This window comes from Lissotriton helveticus, chromosome 2_1, assembly GCF_964261635.1.
Source record: "Lissotriton helveticus chromosome 2_1, aLisHel1.1, whole genome shotgun sequence".
In the NCBI taxonomy this organism is placed as follows: domain Eukaryota; kingdom Metazoa; phylum Chordata; class Amphibia; order Caudata; family Salamandridae; genus Lissotriton; species Lissotriton helveticus.
In genome coordinates this window covers 1,232,041,078-1,232,055,853 of record NC_136059.1, presented here as the reverse complement: position 1 = coordinate 1,232,055,853, position 14,776 = coordinate 1,232,041,078, and positions in this window count along the sequence as shown.

The following is a 14,776-nucleotide window of genomic DNA, read 5'->3' as shown; positions in this document are numbered from 1 at the left end:
CCTCATGCGTTTTGCTGAGTTGTTAACGCCAACAAAACAGAGAGTCATTGTCCAATGGAGGCCCAGGAACCTGCCTTAGAGAGAAGGGGCGAAGGGCGCAGGAAACCGGCCCCCGAAGTTCCCATGGCCCAGGAGGAGGTAACCCTGAGGAGGATGCCCTGGAGCCTACCGGGGAGCAAGTAGCTGAACTGGGGGACCTGCCTGAGCTGACCCATTGGGAGCAAGAAGGAGGCCCCTCCAGGGAAGAATTTTGCAAGGAGCAAAGAGAGGGCCCTTCTCTTGTGGGTTTGCGGCAACAGGCTGCAAGCCAGGCAGCAGGTGATCAGTCAGGGTCACACTTGCTTTACTGGGAGAATGGTCTCCTGTATAGTGAGCCTTAGGTTACTGAACCTTGGTCAGCCCGTGTGCTGGTGGTACCCCAGAAGTTCAGAGCCTTCCTACTGGGGCTGGCTCATAATGTGCCGTTAGCAGGACATTTGGGGCAGGACAAGCCCTTTGAGAGGCTTGTCACCCACTTTCATTGGCCCCAAATGTGCAAGAGTTCTGATACTTATTGCAGGACTTGTCAGACTTGCCAGGCAAGTGGAAAGAGTGGGAGGAAGCACAAGGCTCCTCTCCAGCCATTCCCTGTGGTCAGTACCCCCTTTGAGCGGGGGGGATTGACATTTTGGGGCCACTGGATCCCAAGACAGCCATGGGCAACAGGTTCATCCTGGTCTTGGTGGACCATGCCACCCCGTACCCGGAAGCCATACCGCTGAGGACAGTAACGGCCCCCGTGGTGCGACGAGCACTGATGGAAATTTTCTCCCGAGTGGGATTCCCTCGCGAGGTAGTGTCTGACTGGGGTACTAACTTCATTTCCAAGTATATGAAGTCCCTGTGGCAGGAGTGTGGTGTAACCTACAAGTTCACCACTCCTTACCACCCCCAAGGAAATGGGCTGGTTGAAAGGTTCAACCGGACCCTGAAAGGCATGATAATGGGTCTTGAGGAACCCATGAGGCATAGGTGGGACGTCCTCTTATCGTGCCTTGCATACCGGGAGGTGCCACAGAAATCTCTAGGGTTCAGCCCCTTTGAGCTTCTCTATGGAGACTTGGTCAGAGGACCTCTGAGTTTGGTTAAAGAAGGCTGGGAGCAATCTCCCAGGAAACCTCCCCAGGATGTATATAGCTACATGCTGGCCTTCAGGAACCAGACTAGGCGTTTCAGGCAACTCGCTGAGGCGAATCTGGAAGCAAGCCAGGAGGAGATGAAGCGCTGGTATGACCAGAATGCCACTCTGGTAGAGCTTCAACCTGGCCAGAAAGTGTGGGTCATGGCCCCAGTGGAGCCCCAGCGCGCTCCAAGATAAGTGGACCGGACCATTTGAGGTTGTGGAGCTCAAGAGTCCAGTTACCTACTTGGTGGACTTGCGGTCTCCTAGAAACCCCTTGAGGGTCCTACATATCAACCGCCTTAAGCCCCACTTAGAGAGGTCTGAAGTGGGCATGCTCTTGGCAACAGATGCTGGGATGGAGGAGGACACTGAGCCTCTTCCTGACCTCCTGTCAGCCTCAGAGCAAGATGGGTCAGTGGATGGTGTTAACCTCTCTTCCACCCTGACCCCTGAGCAACAGAATGACTGTTGTCAGTGGCTGGGACAATTTTCTGATCTGTTCTCCCTGGTTCCTGGTGTCACAGATTAGTGTGTCCATGATGTGGACACAGGAGACAGCTTACCTGTGAAGCACAAGTCTTACAGGGTAACTGACAGGGTAAGGGTTTGCATTAAAGAGAAGGTCTCAAAGATGATTGCACTTGGAGTGATTGAGTCATCTAGCAGTCCTTGGGCCAGCCCAGTGGTCTTGGTCCCGAAGGCTGCAGCATCGGGTGCCACACCCGAAATCCGGTTCTGTGTGAACTACAGAGGGCTCAATTCAGTCACGAAGACTGACGCGCACCCCATCCCCAGAGCTGATGAGCTCATAGATCAGCTAGGGGCTGCATGGTACCTCAGCACGTTTGATTTAACATCTGGATACTGGCAGATCGCCTTGACTGATGGGGCTAAGGAGGAGTCAGCATTCTCCACACCAGATGGGCATTTTCAGTTCCGTGTTATGCCCTTTGGGATGAAGAATGCCCCTGCCACCTTTCAAAGGTTGGTCAACCAGGTGTTGGTTGGACTGGAGGAATTCAGTGCCGCCTACCTGGATGACATCACAGTGTTCAGTGCCAGTTGGGAGGAACATCTGCGCCACCTCTGGGAAGTGTTGATGGCACTGCGGAAAGCAGGCCTCACGATCAAGGTGAGTAAGTGCCAGATCGGGCAGGGTTCCGTGGTGTACTTGGGACACCAAGTTGGGAGTGGCCAGGTGGCGCCCCTACAACCCAAGATTGAAACCATCCTGGCTTGGGAGCCACCCAAAACCCAGACAGAGGTGAGAGCCTTCTTAGGTCTCACAGGGTATTACAGGAGGTTTGTCAAGGGGTATGGCAACATTGTTGCACCCTTGACAGAGCTGACTTCCAAGAAGCAGCCCAAGAAGGTGATCTGGACTGACACCTGTGAGAAAACTTTTGAGGCCCTGAAAGCTGCCATGTGCACGGCGCCCGTGCTCCTGGCACCCAACTTCTCAAGAGAGTTTATAGTTCAAACAGACGCTTCAGAGCATGGTGTGGGGGCTGTTCTGTCACAGATGAATGAGGAGGGCCTAGATCAACCTGTAGCCTTTTTCAGTAGAAGGTTACTACCACAGGAACAGCGGTGGAGTGCAATTGAGCGCGAGGCATTTGCTGTGGTCTGGGCACTGTAGAAGCTGAGACCATACCTGTTTGGGACTCACTTCCGGGTTCAGATAGACCACAGGCCCCTCAGATGGTTGAAGCAGATGAGGAGTGAGAATCCAAAGCTGTTGAGGTGGTCTATTTCCCTACAGGGTATGGACTTTACGTTGGAACAGCGCCCTGGTACAGAACACGCCAACTCTGATGGTCCGACCAGATATTTCCGCCTTAGTGAAGAGAACTCCCAGGAGTTAGGGTAGTTCTCCCCACTTTTCAGCTGGAGGGGGCATGTGTAAGACCTGGCACCATTGGTGTGGGTCTCCCTTCCATTTTTTCTGTTGCCTCATGTGTTTTTGCTGGTGTTAGATGCTTTGGGCGCTGTGCCACTGCTATCCAGTGCCACAGTGCAAGTGCTCCCTATTGTAAATTGATGTATTAATCAGTGGTTCCATGTTTGGCTATTTGGTTTACTTGTCAGACCCTAGTCTAGTGCACTGAGTGTGCCAGGGCATGTAATCCAAACGCTGCTAGTGGGCCTGCAGCACTGGTTGTGCCACCCACAGAAGCAGCCTTGTAAAATGTGTCTAAGGTCTGCCATTGCAGAGCCTGCGTGCAGTCTGGTCCTGTCATGCTAACTGGGCAAGTGCACCCACTTCCCAGTCCCTAAACCTTCCCTTTTCTTCATATCAGTCACCCCTATGGTAGGCCCAAGGGCAGGGTGCATTGTAAGTATAAGGTAGGACAAGCCCATATGTGTGTGGCCTGTCCTAATAGTGAATTACAGCCATTTTCGTTTTTCACTATTGCAAGGCTACCTGTTCTCCATAGGCCAGAATGGGCTGTTAGAGTTATTAAATTTTATAATCCTAACTGTCTCAGAGAACATGGTAGAAATTCAAGTTTAGTATGCTTGAACTCAGAATAATAAAATACATCTTTTAGTAAAGTTTATTTTAATATTCTGGGTTTGCAAATACCACTTTTAGAAAGTAGGTATTTCCTTGTCTAAACCATTCAAACCTGCCTCCGCTAGGTTGTGTATTCCTATGTCTGGTTTTGAGAGTGACAGGGCTGGGGAATTCCAAGAGACAGGCTGAGTCACCCAGTGGTGAATAGAGAGATCTGCATCTAGATGTGAGGGAGGAGTCGCACCTGAACCTTGAATAGGGCTGGGCCTGCCTTCCACAATGCTGGCTCCACCCCCTGGGGAGCGGCTAATGTATCTGCCCTGCACACTGAAAGAAGAGAAGGAGTCCTGTAAACAAAGTGCTCTAGGACTGTACTTGCCTTCCACAATGCTGGCTCCACCTCCTGTGGGTGTCTGATGCTTCTGCCCTGGATTGTGAAAAGAAAGGAGAAGTCTGGTAAACAGGAGTGCTTCAGAACTGGTTTGGACTTTGGACTGGGAGAAGGCCCCTCTCCCTTCAGGGAACAAAGGATTTTGGGGTATAAATATTGGGACCCTGATCCCATGAAATGAGATCACTTTTGGACTACCAGAAGAAACCTTTACTGAGGAGAGGAACCTGAAGAAACTGAGGAGAGACTATTCCCAAGCTGAAGTGCTGCTTGGGGGATTGGCCTGCAGTGGTTGCCTCACTGCCAAAGGAAGGAGAAAGAAACTTTGTGTACTTTGCTTTCAACTTGTGAAGGATCTCCAAGGGCTTGGAAAAGAGCTTGACTCCTGCTGAAGTCTCAGGGACAACAGACTTCACCCCCCAGCTCCCCAGAGTTCTTTTGGAAGTGCTTGCTGCTGTTTTGGGCCTTCTGAGGAACTGCATGTCGCAAGGAGCTGAAAGCGTGAGTCAACGAGAAGAAGCGTGTCGCCGTCGCTGTGCCTACCGTCGCAACTCTGAAGGAGGGTGTCGCCGCTGGAACTGTCGCACTGCACCGCATCGGAGAGAAGCGTGCCGCAACGAAGAGGAAGCGTGTTGCCATTGCTGCTGCCATTGCAACTCCGAAGAAGTAGGGTGTCGCCACTGGAGCTGTTTCACTGCACCGCATCAGGAGAAGAATCTCGCAACGAGGTCGGAGCATGTCACCGTCGCTGTGCCTGCCCTCGCAACTCCGAAGCAGGAGGGTGTCGCCGCTGGAACTGTCGCACTGCACCGCATCGACCAAAAGCAACTCGCATATCCGAGAAGCGCACCGCCGTCAGAGCTGCTGCCGTCGCATCTTGGATGTCGCCGCTGTAGTCTTCGCATTGAGTAAAAGCTTCACGCATCGTGGAGAAAAGCGTCGCCGCTGGAGCTGTTGCCGTTGCATCGTAAGGGTGTCGCCGCTGCAGTCCACGCATCGAACGAGGAGTTCTCGCATCCCCGAGAAGTGTGCCGCATCTGGAAGACCTTCAGGTCTTTATTTCTTTGTATCTGAACTTTGCCGCATTTCCCATCGCTGCGACATTGCTTGTCGTGGAAGTGCAACGCAACTTAAGGTACATTGACGCAGAGTGTCGCATCTAAGAACTGATCTGAACTGAACTAAGCTTAAATCTACCATCTTAAAGTAATCATAGTGTGAATTTTTGTCGTTTATGGTCTTGTGGTAACTCTATATAAAGTCTACTTATTTTTTATATAAAACCTGTGTGGTGTCCATTTGTAGTGTTGTCACTGGGTTACTGTATGTGGTCACAACTGCTTAACTTACAACGCCTCTGAAATAAGCCTTGACTGCTCACACCATGCAGCCTAGAGGGTGAGCAGGGGTTATTTTAGGAGTGTAATCCCCTTGTCCTGACTAGAGGAGAGGGTCCCTATTTGTCACAAGTGCCTACCTGTGCCAACTAGAGAATCCCAAATCTAACAGCATGTATTTGTTCTTTAATTTCTGTTATATCCTAGGATTTTCAATGTTTTTATATTTAGGTATTCTTAGCTAAAGATGTGGTTGTGATCCATTCAATTTTAAAAAAATATGCATCATTTATCTATCAGAACGAGGCCTGGGCAAAACGTGCGTAATTTCCACAAAACAAAGGATGCTAAAAAAAGCTTTTTTTTTTACCGGAAATGAGGTTCGGACATTGTGAGCTATTTTTTAGAGCAAAATGCGGCCTTGTGTTAATTTTTCATGCAAGGACACATTTTGCGCTTCAACAGTAATGCAAAATAAAACATGGCGTGCACATCAGGCATGCATGTCTGGTTCGTTTATGTTGTTTTTATGCTCCGTCAATAGAATTTTTAGATGAACGAAATCGCAATAACACAACATAACATCATAGTACACTCTTGGGCATTTGCATAACAACTGTGATGCGGAATGATGGCCGTAGAAAGAAGCCAGTTGATTGATTCTAGGACTGGTGAGATGTGATCATCTTTTTGATTTTGAGATCAACCCCTGCCGAATTCAGGGCTACATTTAGGGGTGAAAGAATATATTTGTTGAGGCCTGTGAGAAGAGCAGCTGCAAAGTCTAGTGGAGCTAAGCACGAAGGTCAAAAGTGGTGAGCAGGTAATTTGTGCAGCAAAAGATCTGTTAATCCCCCCTCCCTGAGCACTCACTCTCCTTTACCTTACTCAGGGCATCCCTGCGCAGCCGATATCAGCGCTGCTGCGGGCTACAATCTTGCTGCCATTTCGTCATCCCACAGGCGACGCCCACTGCATCAGGCCACGCCCCCCCGCCTCCCCTCCCGATAATAATGTGCACTTCCCGGCCGCGCAGCGGACGAGCGCAGCGGGCGCGCCGTCAGCGCGCCAAAGGCGCACCTAAGGCAAGCCCGTCTGCGCCCGTCTGCGCCCGTCCGCGCCTGGACCGAGCCCAGGGCCACCCCCCCGCCAGTTTCCCTAGAACTGGCCCAGAGATAACCTTGACTTATGACTCTGAGTACCTTCACTCATTAAATATCTCACCTCACCTCTGCCCTCGCCTTGAACTTGCTAATCAGCCTTACTCCCTTCCTTATGTTTGTCCTAGTTGCTCCTTTGTCACTAACAACTATCGTCGCTTACCAACACGTACCATTTGCAGGAAGAAAATATTGTCCAAACCATGCCTGGCAGCATTAAAGTAACGCACGTTCCCTGCCCAAGCATAAATATGAAATTTTAAGTTTCATTGAGGACCGCAATCTCGATCGAGCATGGCCAGAACTCTGGTCAGTGCATTAGTGATATCTCGCATTGATTACAGCAACGCGCTCTTAGTCAATGCTCAGGAAGGAGTCATAAAAAACTGCAGCTGGTGCAGAATGCTGCGGCCAGATTGATCACGGTGACCCCCAAGTATACCTCAATTTCCGGCACCATTGAACAGCTTCATTGGCTGCCAGTAAAGAAAAGAACTAAATTTAAAGCACTCTGCATTGCGTATAAGGCAATTCACTCTCTAGGACCTGCATTCTTAAAAGAGGCATTCTGCCCTTACAATCCTGTTAGATCCCTCCCCTCTTCTACTGCCGGTCTCGTACAGGTCCCAAGGACTAAGAAAGTTTCTTGGGGCGACAGACCCTTTATAGTGACCACTACCAAACTCTGGAATAGTCTCCCAAGCCAAATCAAAGCCTGCACTTCCCTTCTCTCTTTCCGCAAACAGATAAAGACTTGGCTTTTCAAACAGTAATTATTTCATGGACAAGCATAGTGGACACTCAGTGCCGAGACACCCTCGGGTATTTGTGCGCTTAACAAATTTCCTAAAATAAATAAATAAATAAATAATGCCTTGAAAACGTTTGGCAGTAAAGCTAATGTGGCCCGGTAGTGGCAGTTCTTTTTGAGAACAAGCTACAGAGATCTGTCCGTGCTTATAGTCAAAGATTTATTTCTGAGAGGGTTTGGGTCAATCACCAGATATTGTGTGAGGGTGTTTTTGATGTCTGATGTGAACAATTGAAACTCTGTCTTGCCTAGGTTGCCTAGGTTGATTTGAGGAAGTAATTTGACAGACACAATTCCTCTAATGTGGACACTTGGTTCTAGTCTCAACCTTATAGACTGTATACTCAAGTAAGATCAAAATCAATTAAGGCACATTGCTGTCAATCCCCATACTCTTTTGAAAGGTGTGGAGGCCACTGCAGGGTAAAGAAGGACTTGGATGCACCACTCTTCCTTGTCCATGATCTTATCAATCTCAGCTTGTATCTCCATTTTTGTGCTTGAAGCAGGTTTTGTTCGAGTCTAGTAGGTTATTATTGTTGATAGGATCTTTCAGTTGGATGTTTACAAAGTTCTGATCTGTTTTGCCCATAAACAGGACTATAGGCACCGATCCGAAGTTATTTAGCTGCTTCATGTCTGCAGAGGGCTTCTTTAGCAGAGGCTTGATCTGATCTCCTTGCAGGCAGCCCCGGAAGATTGCCTTCTGGAGGGATTAGTTAATTGTTGTTATAAAATGTTCATCTCTATGAATTTTATGAGAGTGTGTAGGGTAGGGTCATCTTTACATGATGGAAGCTGCAGGTATTGCAGAGTTTTTATTAGGGAGTCCTCAGGCATCTAATGTCTCTAGCCAGACTTGGTATTTTCCTTCTACTTTTTTTTTTTTGAGAGTTTTATATAGCGCAATCTAGACCTGAGACGTCGGGTATTTCTTGCATTATTTATTCTTCAGTGAACCTTGGGGCTGCTATCTATGTTTTCTGAGGCAGGTGCTTCTACTATATGTTAATTCGTGTTATTTGATTTACATCCTTAAAAAGAGTCATTGTCTCACTGGGAGAGTCAATTAGCTGCTAGGTTTTCACTCGGGGCCTTTTCATCTATATTTTTTAGGTTTCTGCATTTGATTAAAGAAAGCTTACTTTGTCATGTTCTTGTAAGTTTGATGACGAAAATGTCACAAGAGATCTATTATTGGTCGATTACTCAACACTTACTGTATTATTGATGAATAAGGATGGCTATTGGATCAGGTTGTTGTAATTTAACGTTTTTTGCTGCCGTGGCAGAGTTTTTAGTAGTTATTTTTTTAATATCCCAGCAATACCTTGTTGGACATTGCCAGAGTTTTAGACAGAATAAAGTCTGTCAGTTCTTATAGAAAACTGCTGTTCTGGCTGTGTCTGTCGTGAATAAAATTGAAGATAATTGTGGTTATATTACATCGTCTGATTTCTGTTAAGGACCATTGAAAGTACTGACAGTTGTGTGGGATGGTGTTTCTTTAGTATATTTGTATCATACGCAGGTGGGATTGAAATCCAGGTCATCCAGCATGTGGTTGAATACATTATCAAGGTCAGCAGGTGTGAGACTTGGATGATCTGTTACTTTTATGTTTGAGAGACTATCCTTCATTTTAGCCACTGACCTTGTTGGTCTTTCTAAGTTGTCATTTACAGAGAGGGTCCAACTTGGACATTAAAGTACACAATTGTTAAAGATTCTCAGTGACTTCCATCAGTGCGCATGAGGCACTATGTTGCAGTTTCTAGCACTATGCCTGGTTGTCATTTTTATGCTGTTATTTTCAGAGGGGAACTAAGTTGGAGGTTCAGTTACCTCAGGGTCGAGACTCCTGTTGACTGCTTTTGATCATGCCGGTCTTCGTAAATTGTCAATATCTTAGATTACTTAAATTGGTGATTCTTATTGGCCTTCTCCATTGAGCATGATGGTCCTTCTATTGATTTAATCTCAGAGAACTCCTGTTTTAGAGACACTCTGGCAGATTTCCTAAGGATTCCACACTGTCTATGTTGTTTATTTCAGAGAAGGTCTGATCTGAAAGTTTGTTCTCCCTGTCTTGGAAGAGATTCTCAGTGACTTCCGTACTCGAGCCTAATAATCAAACTATAATGTTGATTTCTGAATAGATTGATTCTTAGTTTTAGAGAGACTTGCCTTGCTTTCGTCCCCTGAGCTTGCACGTCTGTCTACATTGATAGTAAGTGTTACAATCCATGCTTTAGCAAAGCTCAGAAGTGCCAGAGACTGAGAGAGGGAGCTTGCATTGTGATTGTGTTGCATTGTGCATATGCTTGGGATAGTTACACACAGATTTGTCCGAATCTCGAATTTGTTTATTGTGTCCAAAGTTTGAGGGCAGATGAGGTGTACGAGGTTGACCTTTTCTTGACTTGTGTAAAATGGCTTCATGATGGAGGACATTTTGAATAACTGCACGTTGAGGTCTGAGTCTTGGATCATAATACTACCATTACTTTAGAGAGACGGAGAGAGATAGCACATGCTCAACTTTTCACCTGTGCAAATTGGTCTTCGACCATGTAGAATTAAAAAGTTATTGTAGATACTCATGGTATTCGTTGGCCGCACTATCCTATCTAGTTGTTAATTTCTCGTGTACCCAGTAAGAACTCTGTTTTCTTTCCGCTGGTTGAAGCATTATAGTAAATATGAGCTATTAGGTTTCTGGCTTTTTTATTAGTACTGAAATGTTTTCTGTCCAGTTTGGGGGAGTTAGGCAGGAATGTGATAGTGATGACATAGGGTCCTCTTCTCCGGTGATGCGAGATACTTTACAAGATGCGAGCCGCAACTGGCCCTGCAACAAGCTTCCCAGCGATGCGGCAGCATCTGTTGTGAATTCGATCCTCTCTACAGGCAAGGCGGGTTTGCTTCCACAAAATGCGAACCGCGACAGGCCCTGCGACACTCTTCCAGGTGATGCGGCGGCGTCTGCAGCGACTTTGATCCTCTTTTCCGGTGATGAGCCGCGGCAGGCCCTGCGACACGCTTCTCGGAGATGCGGCGGCGTCTGATGCGACCTCGATCCTTCCCTTCTGCGACACAATTCCCGGGGATGCATCAGCGTCTGCGGCGACATCGATTCTCATCTCCGGTGATGCGGTGCGCTTCGTGTTGTGTAGCGGCAGCAGGGGACCTGCAACACGCTTCTTGATCTTGAGTCACGCTTCCAGTTCCTTGCGACATGCAAATCCCTCAAAAAGTCCAGCACAGCTGCAGGCACTTCAGGAAGACTTTTGAGGAGCTGGTGGGTGAAGTCTGTTGTCCCTGAGACTTCAGCAGGAGGCAAGCTCTTTTCTAAGCCCTTGGAGATCCTTCACAAGTTGAAAGTAAGGCACACAAAGTTCTTTCGCCTTTCTTTGGCAGTCAGGCAACCACTGCAGGCCAATCCCCCAAGCAGCATTTCAGCTTAGGGATAGTCTCTCCTCAGTTTCTTCAGGTTCCTCTCCTCAGCAAAGGATTCTTCTTGTAGTTCAAAGTGATCTAATTTCTTGGGATTAGGGTCCTAATATTTATACCCCAAAATCCTTTGTTCTCTGAGGAGAGAGGGGCCTTTGCCAAGTCCAAACCAGTTCCTGAGCACTTTGTTTACAGTACTCCTTCTTTCTATGCAGACATCAGCCGCCCCACAGGAGGTGGAGCCAGCACAGGGGAGGGAAGACACAGCCCTGGAGCACTCTGTTGACAGGATTCCTTCTCTTCTTTCAGTGTGCAGGGCAGAGACATCAGACACACAACAGGAGTTGGAACCAGCATTGTAGAGGGAAGACCCAGCCCTATTCAGGTCCCAGGTGCAACTCCTCCCTCCCATCTAGATGCAGATCCCTCTATTCACCACTGGGCTACCCCAGCCTGTCCCCAGGAATCCCCCAGCCCTGTCACTCACAACCTCTAGACAAAGGAATAGACAACCTAGCAGAGGCAGGCTGGAAGGGTTAGGCAAGAAAATACCTACTTTCGGAAAGTGGTATTTTCAAACACAGAATATTAAAACCAACTCCACTAAAAGATGTATTTTATTATTCTGAGTTCAGGCATACTAAACTCGAATTTCTCCCATGTTCTCTGAGTCAGTCAGGATTATAAAATTCAATAATTCTAACAGCCCATTCTGGCCTATGGAGAACAGGTAACCTTGCAACAGTGAAAAACGAAAATGGCTGTAGTTCACTATTAGGACATGCCACACACACCAGGGCATGTCCTACCGCATACTTACAATGCACCCTGCCCTTGTGCCTACCATAGGGGTGACTGGTATGAAGAAAAGGGAAGGTTTAGGGACTGGCAAGTGGGTGCACTTGCCCAGTCAGCATGACAGTACCAGACTGCATACAGGCTCTGCAATGGCAGAACTTAGACACATTTTACCAGGCTACTTCTGTGGGTGGCACAACCAGTGCTGCAAGCCCACCAGCAGCATTTGGATTTACATGCCCTGGGCAAACTCAGTGCACTGTACTAGGGTCTGACATGTAAACCAAATTGCCAAACATGGAATCACCAATTAATACATTCATTTACAATAGGGAGCACTTGCACTGTGGCACTGGACAGCAGTGGCAGTGTGCCCAAAGCATCTAACACCAGCAAAAATACATGAGGCAACAGCGAAAAATGGAAGGGAGACCCATGCCAATGGTGCCAGGTCTAACAATCAGTAATACAAATCTGTGGGAAGATGTTCAGAAGCAAAAATGCAACTAGTAGCACAAGTCAATCTAAAGGTGTAAAGGTAATAGACGTTTAGTTGCACTGTCAATTTTATTTGTACGAGCGTTACAGCATTTGTTAGTGGTCAAGATAAAATGAACTACATAGTTAAGACTAAGGGCCAGATTTATACTTTGGTGAATGGTTACTCCATCGCAAATATGACAGATATTCTGTCTGCAATGGGATTTAATGCAATTATAATAAGGTGGACGGGAGAGCCGTCATGTTTGTGATGGAATACTAAACTGGAAATCAGGCCCTAAGACTTGAATCAACAACTGGATCTGCAATTATGGAAAGCATTCATGTTAGAAATGCTAAACCTTCTACCTACCTATCATAGGTTTTCTAACAGGTTTTGCTTGAAAGCACTCCAGTAGATGGACTTTCAAGGAGACAGTAATTGGTGTGGATCTGATGAACATTAGTATTTGTCATTTACCATGGAATTAAAGACAGTCTGAAATGAATTATCATTTAAGAATCCTCTGTGTGATAGGCATTAAGACATGCCCCTTGCCCCAGTGTTGTAATAACAGGCCCAAAAAGGGTCTGCATCCCTTGAGACAATACCCTTCTCGAGGGCACTCCAACATGGAAGCCCTGGCTGAGGACAGAGAAAGCATGAGATGAGATGAGGAACTGATTTTAGGCCTATGCAAGAAGCACCCTATCCAAAATGTAACTTTTTTTATTACTCAGAAAGAGATCAATCCTTGTGAAGATGACCACTTACTTGTCTTACCCTTGACTGGAGAATGTCTATTGTGGGCAAAGTAGAGCCCAGCTTCTCTAATCCAGCTGCTGCTCTCCTCTTCTATAACCAGGTTTGGAGTTCAGACATTTTTCAATTGAGGGGACATCACTAGATGAGAAGAAAGCTCCATTTTAGGCCTATACAAGGGGTTCCAGAATAGCATTCCCTAGTATGTTCAATAAAGGAATTAGCACAGGGAGGATGTCTGCCATATTTGCCATGTGCAGAAAATACCTAGTGAGAAGAGAAAAGGAGACCGGCTACTCCTAGGCCAATGCCAAGCTCCTATTCTATGCCCTGAGATGGAGCTCATACCTGTTTCAATTGAGGAGGCCCCCAAAATGAGAAGAGGGCATGATTAAAATAAACAGTAAAGACGTTTGGCACACACTCTTACGAAAAATACGCTAAAATGGTCTCTGATCGGACAAGTACTACTTGACTGGTTATTCATTTTGAACTATTGCTCAACATTACATTAGATAGACACATTGTCTCAAACCAGACTCGATGATAAAAGTTTGGTGAATGTGATACTACATCAACATGTGGCAGATATCCCGCCAATAGTATTACAAGTGCCATAGGGAGGGCTATAATGCACCTGTACTATAGTGCATGTAACATCTGTAATGTTTGCGGCAATTTAGCCCATCCACAAAACCCTAAATAAGGACCCCAGTCTGTGAAAGCCACATGGCACCATTTAATCAGTAAAAGTACACTTTACGAATAATGGTATAACATAAATGCGCTAACTATAACTCATGTCCCCGCAATGCACTACTTACACATACATTTTCTTTGAAAAGGCATGCGTGGTAAAAGCATATACATTTTTTTAAATATATATATTTTTTGTATGTGCTTTTCTACACACATACATATAAGTATGTATATATTTTAACATATATGTGTAAATATATGTGTAAGAATGCACTGGGTATGCCTAGTCGTGGGTCCCGTGCTCTCCATGCCTCTGGAGTCAAGCTAGCCAGGCTGATGAGGGGTTATACCACGAAACCAGTCCCAGGATGCTTGTTCCTGTTCCAGGGAACAACTGGACTGGCTGTTCGGGCTGGACTGTTCCCATGGGGAGCAGAGTCAAGACTGATTTGCATATGGTTCGGTCTAAACAGGAATGGCACGGTGAGCAAAAATATGATGGAATTAGGCCCTGATCTCTGAGCTGGGGGTGAATGTTTGACATTGTTCACTATTTTGTACATCAATTGTTCCTTTTTTCATTTGTCACTCTATGTGAGACAGGTATGCCCAAAAGTGGGTACTGTGCTCTTCACGCCACTGGAGTCAAGCTAGCCTTGCTGATGAGTAGTGATACTCCGATACCAGTCCCAGGGTGCTTATTTCCAATCCAGGGTTGGACTGTCCCTATGGTGAACAGGGTCATGCCTGATTTACATATGGCTGGGTCTAAACATGAAAAGTAGAGTGAGGAAAAACACGATGGATTTAGGCCCAGATATCAGTACTGGGGGTGAATGTTTGATATTGTTCAGCATTCTGTCCATTAGTTCTTTTTACAATTATTATGAATTTTAGACATTCAATGACTGTTGAAATTAATTTAGGTAATTTAAGGTTTTATCCCTCTCTTCCTACGCTGATAAAAGTAGTTCAATTAAGTTTTTTCTATAAACCCCAAAGCTTCACCCATTGTTCAGATGTTACTTATGACACACCTCAAAGCTCCAGTTATAGGATTGTTGTAAATTTTTAACTGCCCAATTGCAAATTGTTAAAGCTCCTTGATGGACCTTGATGACCCCGAATGACTTCATGGAAGTCCTAAGTTATTACATGATCATAAACTGGTCTTCAAGGGTTTAGAGCCCCTTTGAAACACTTT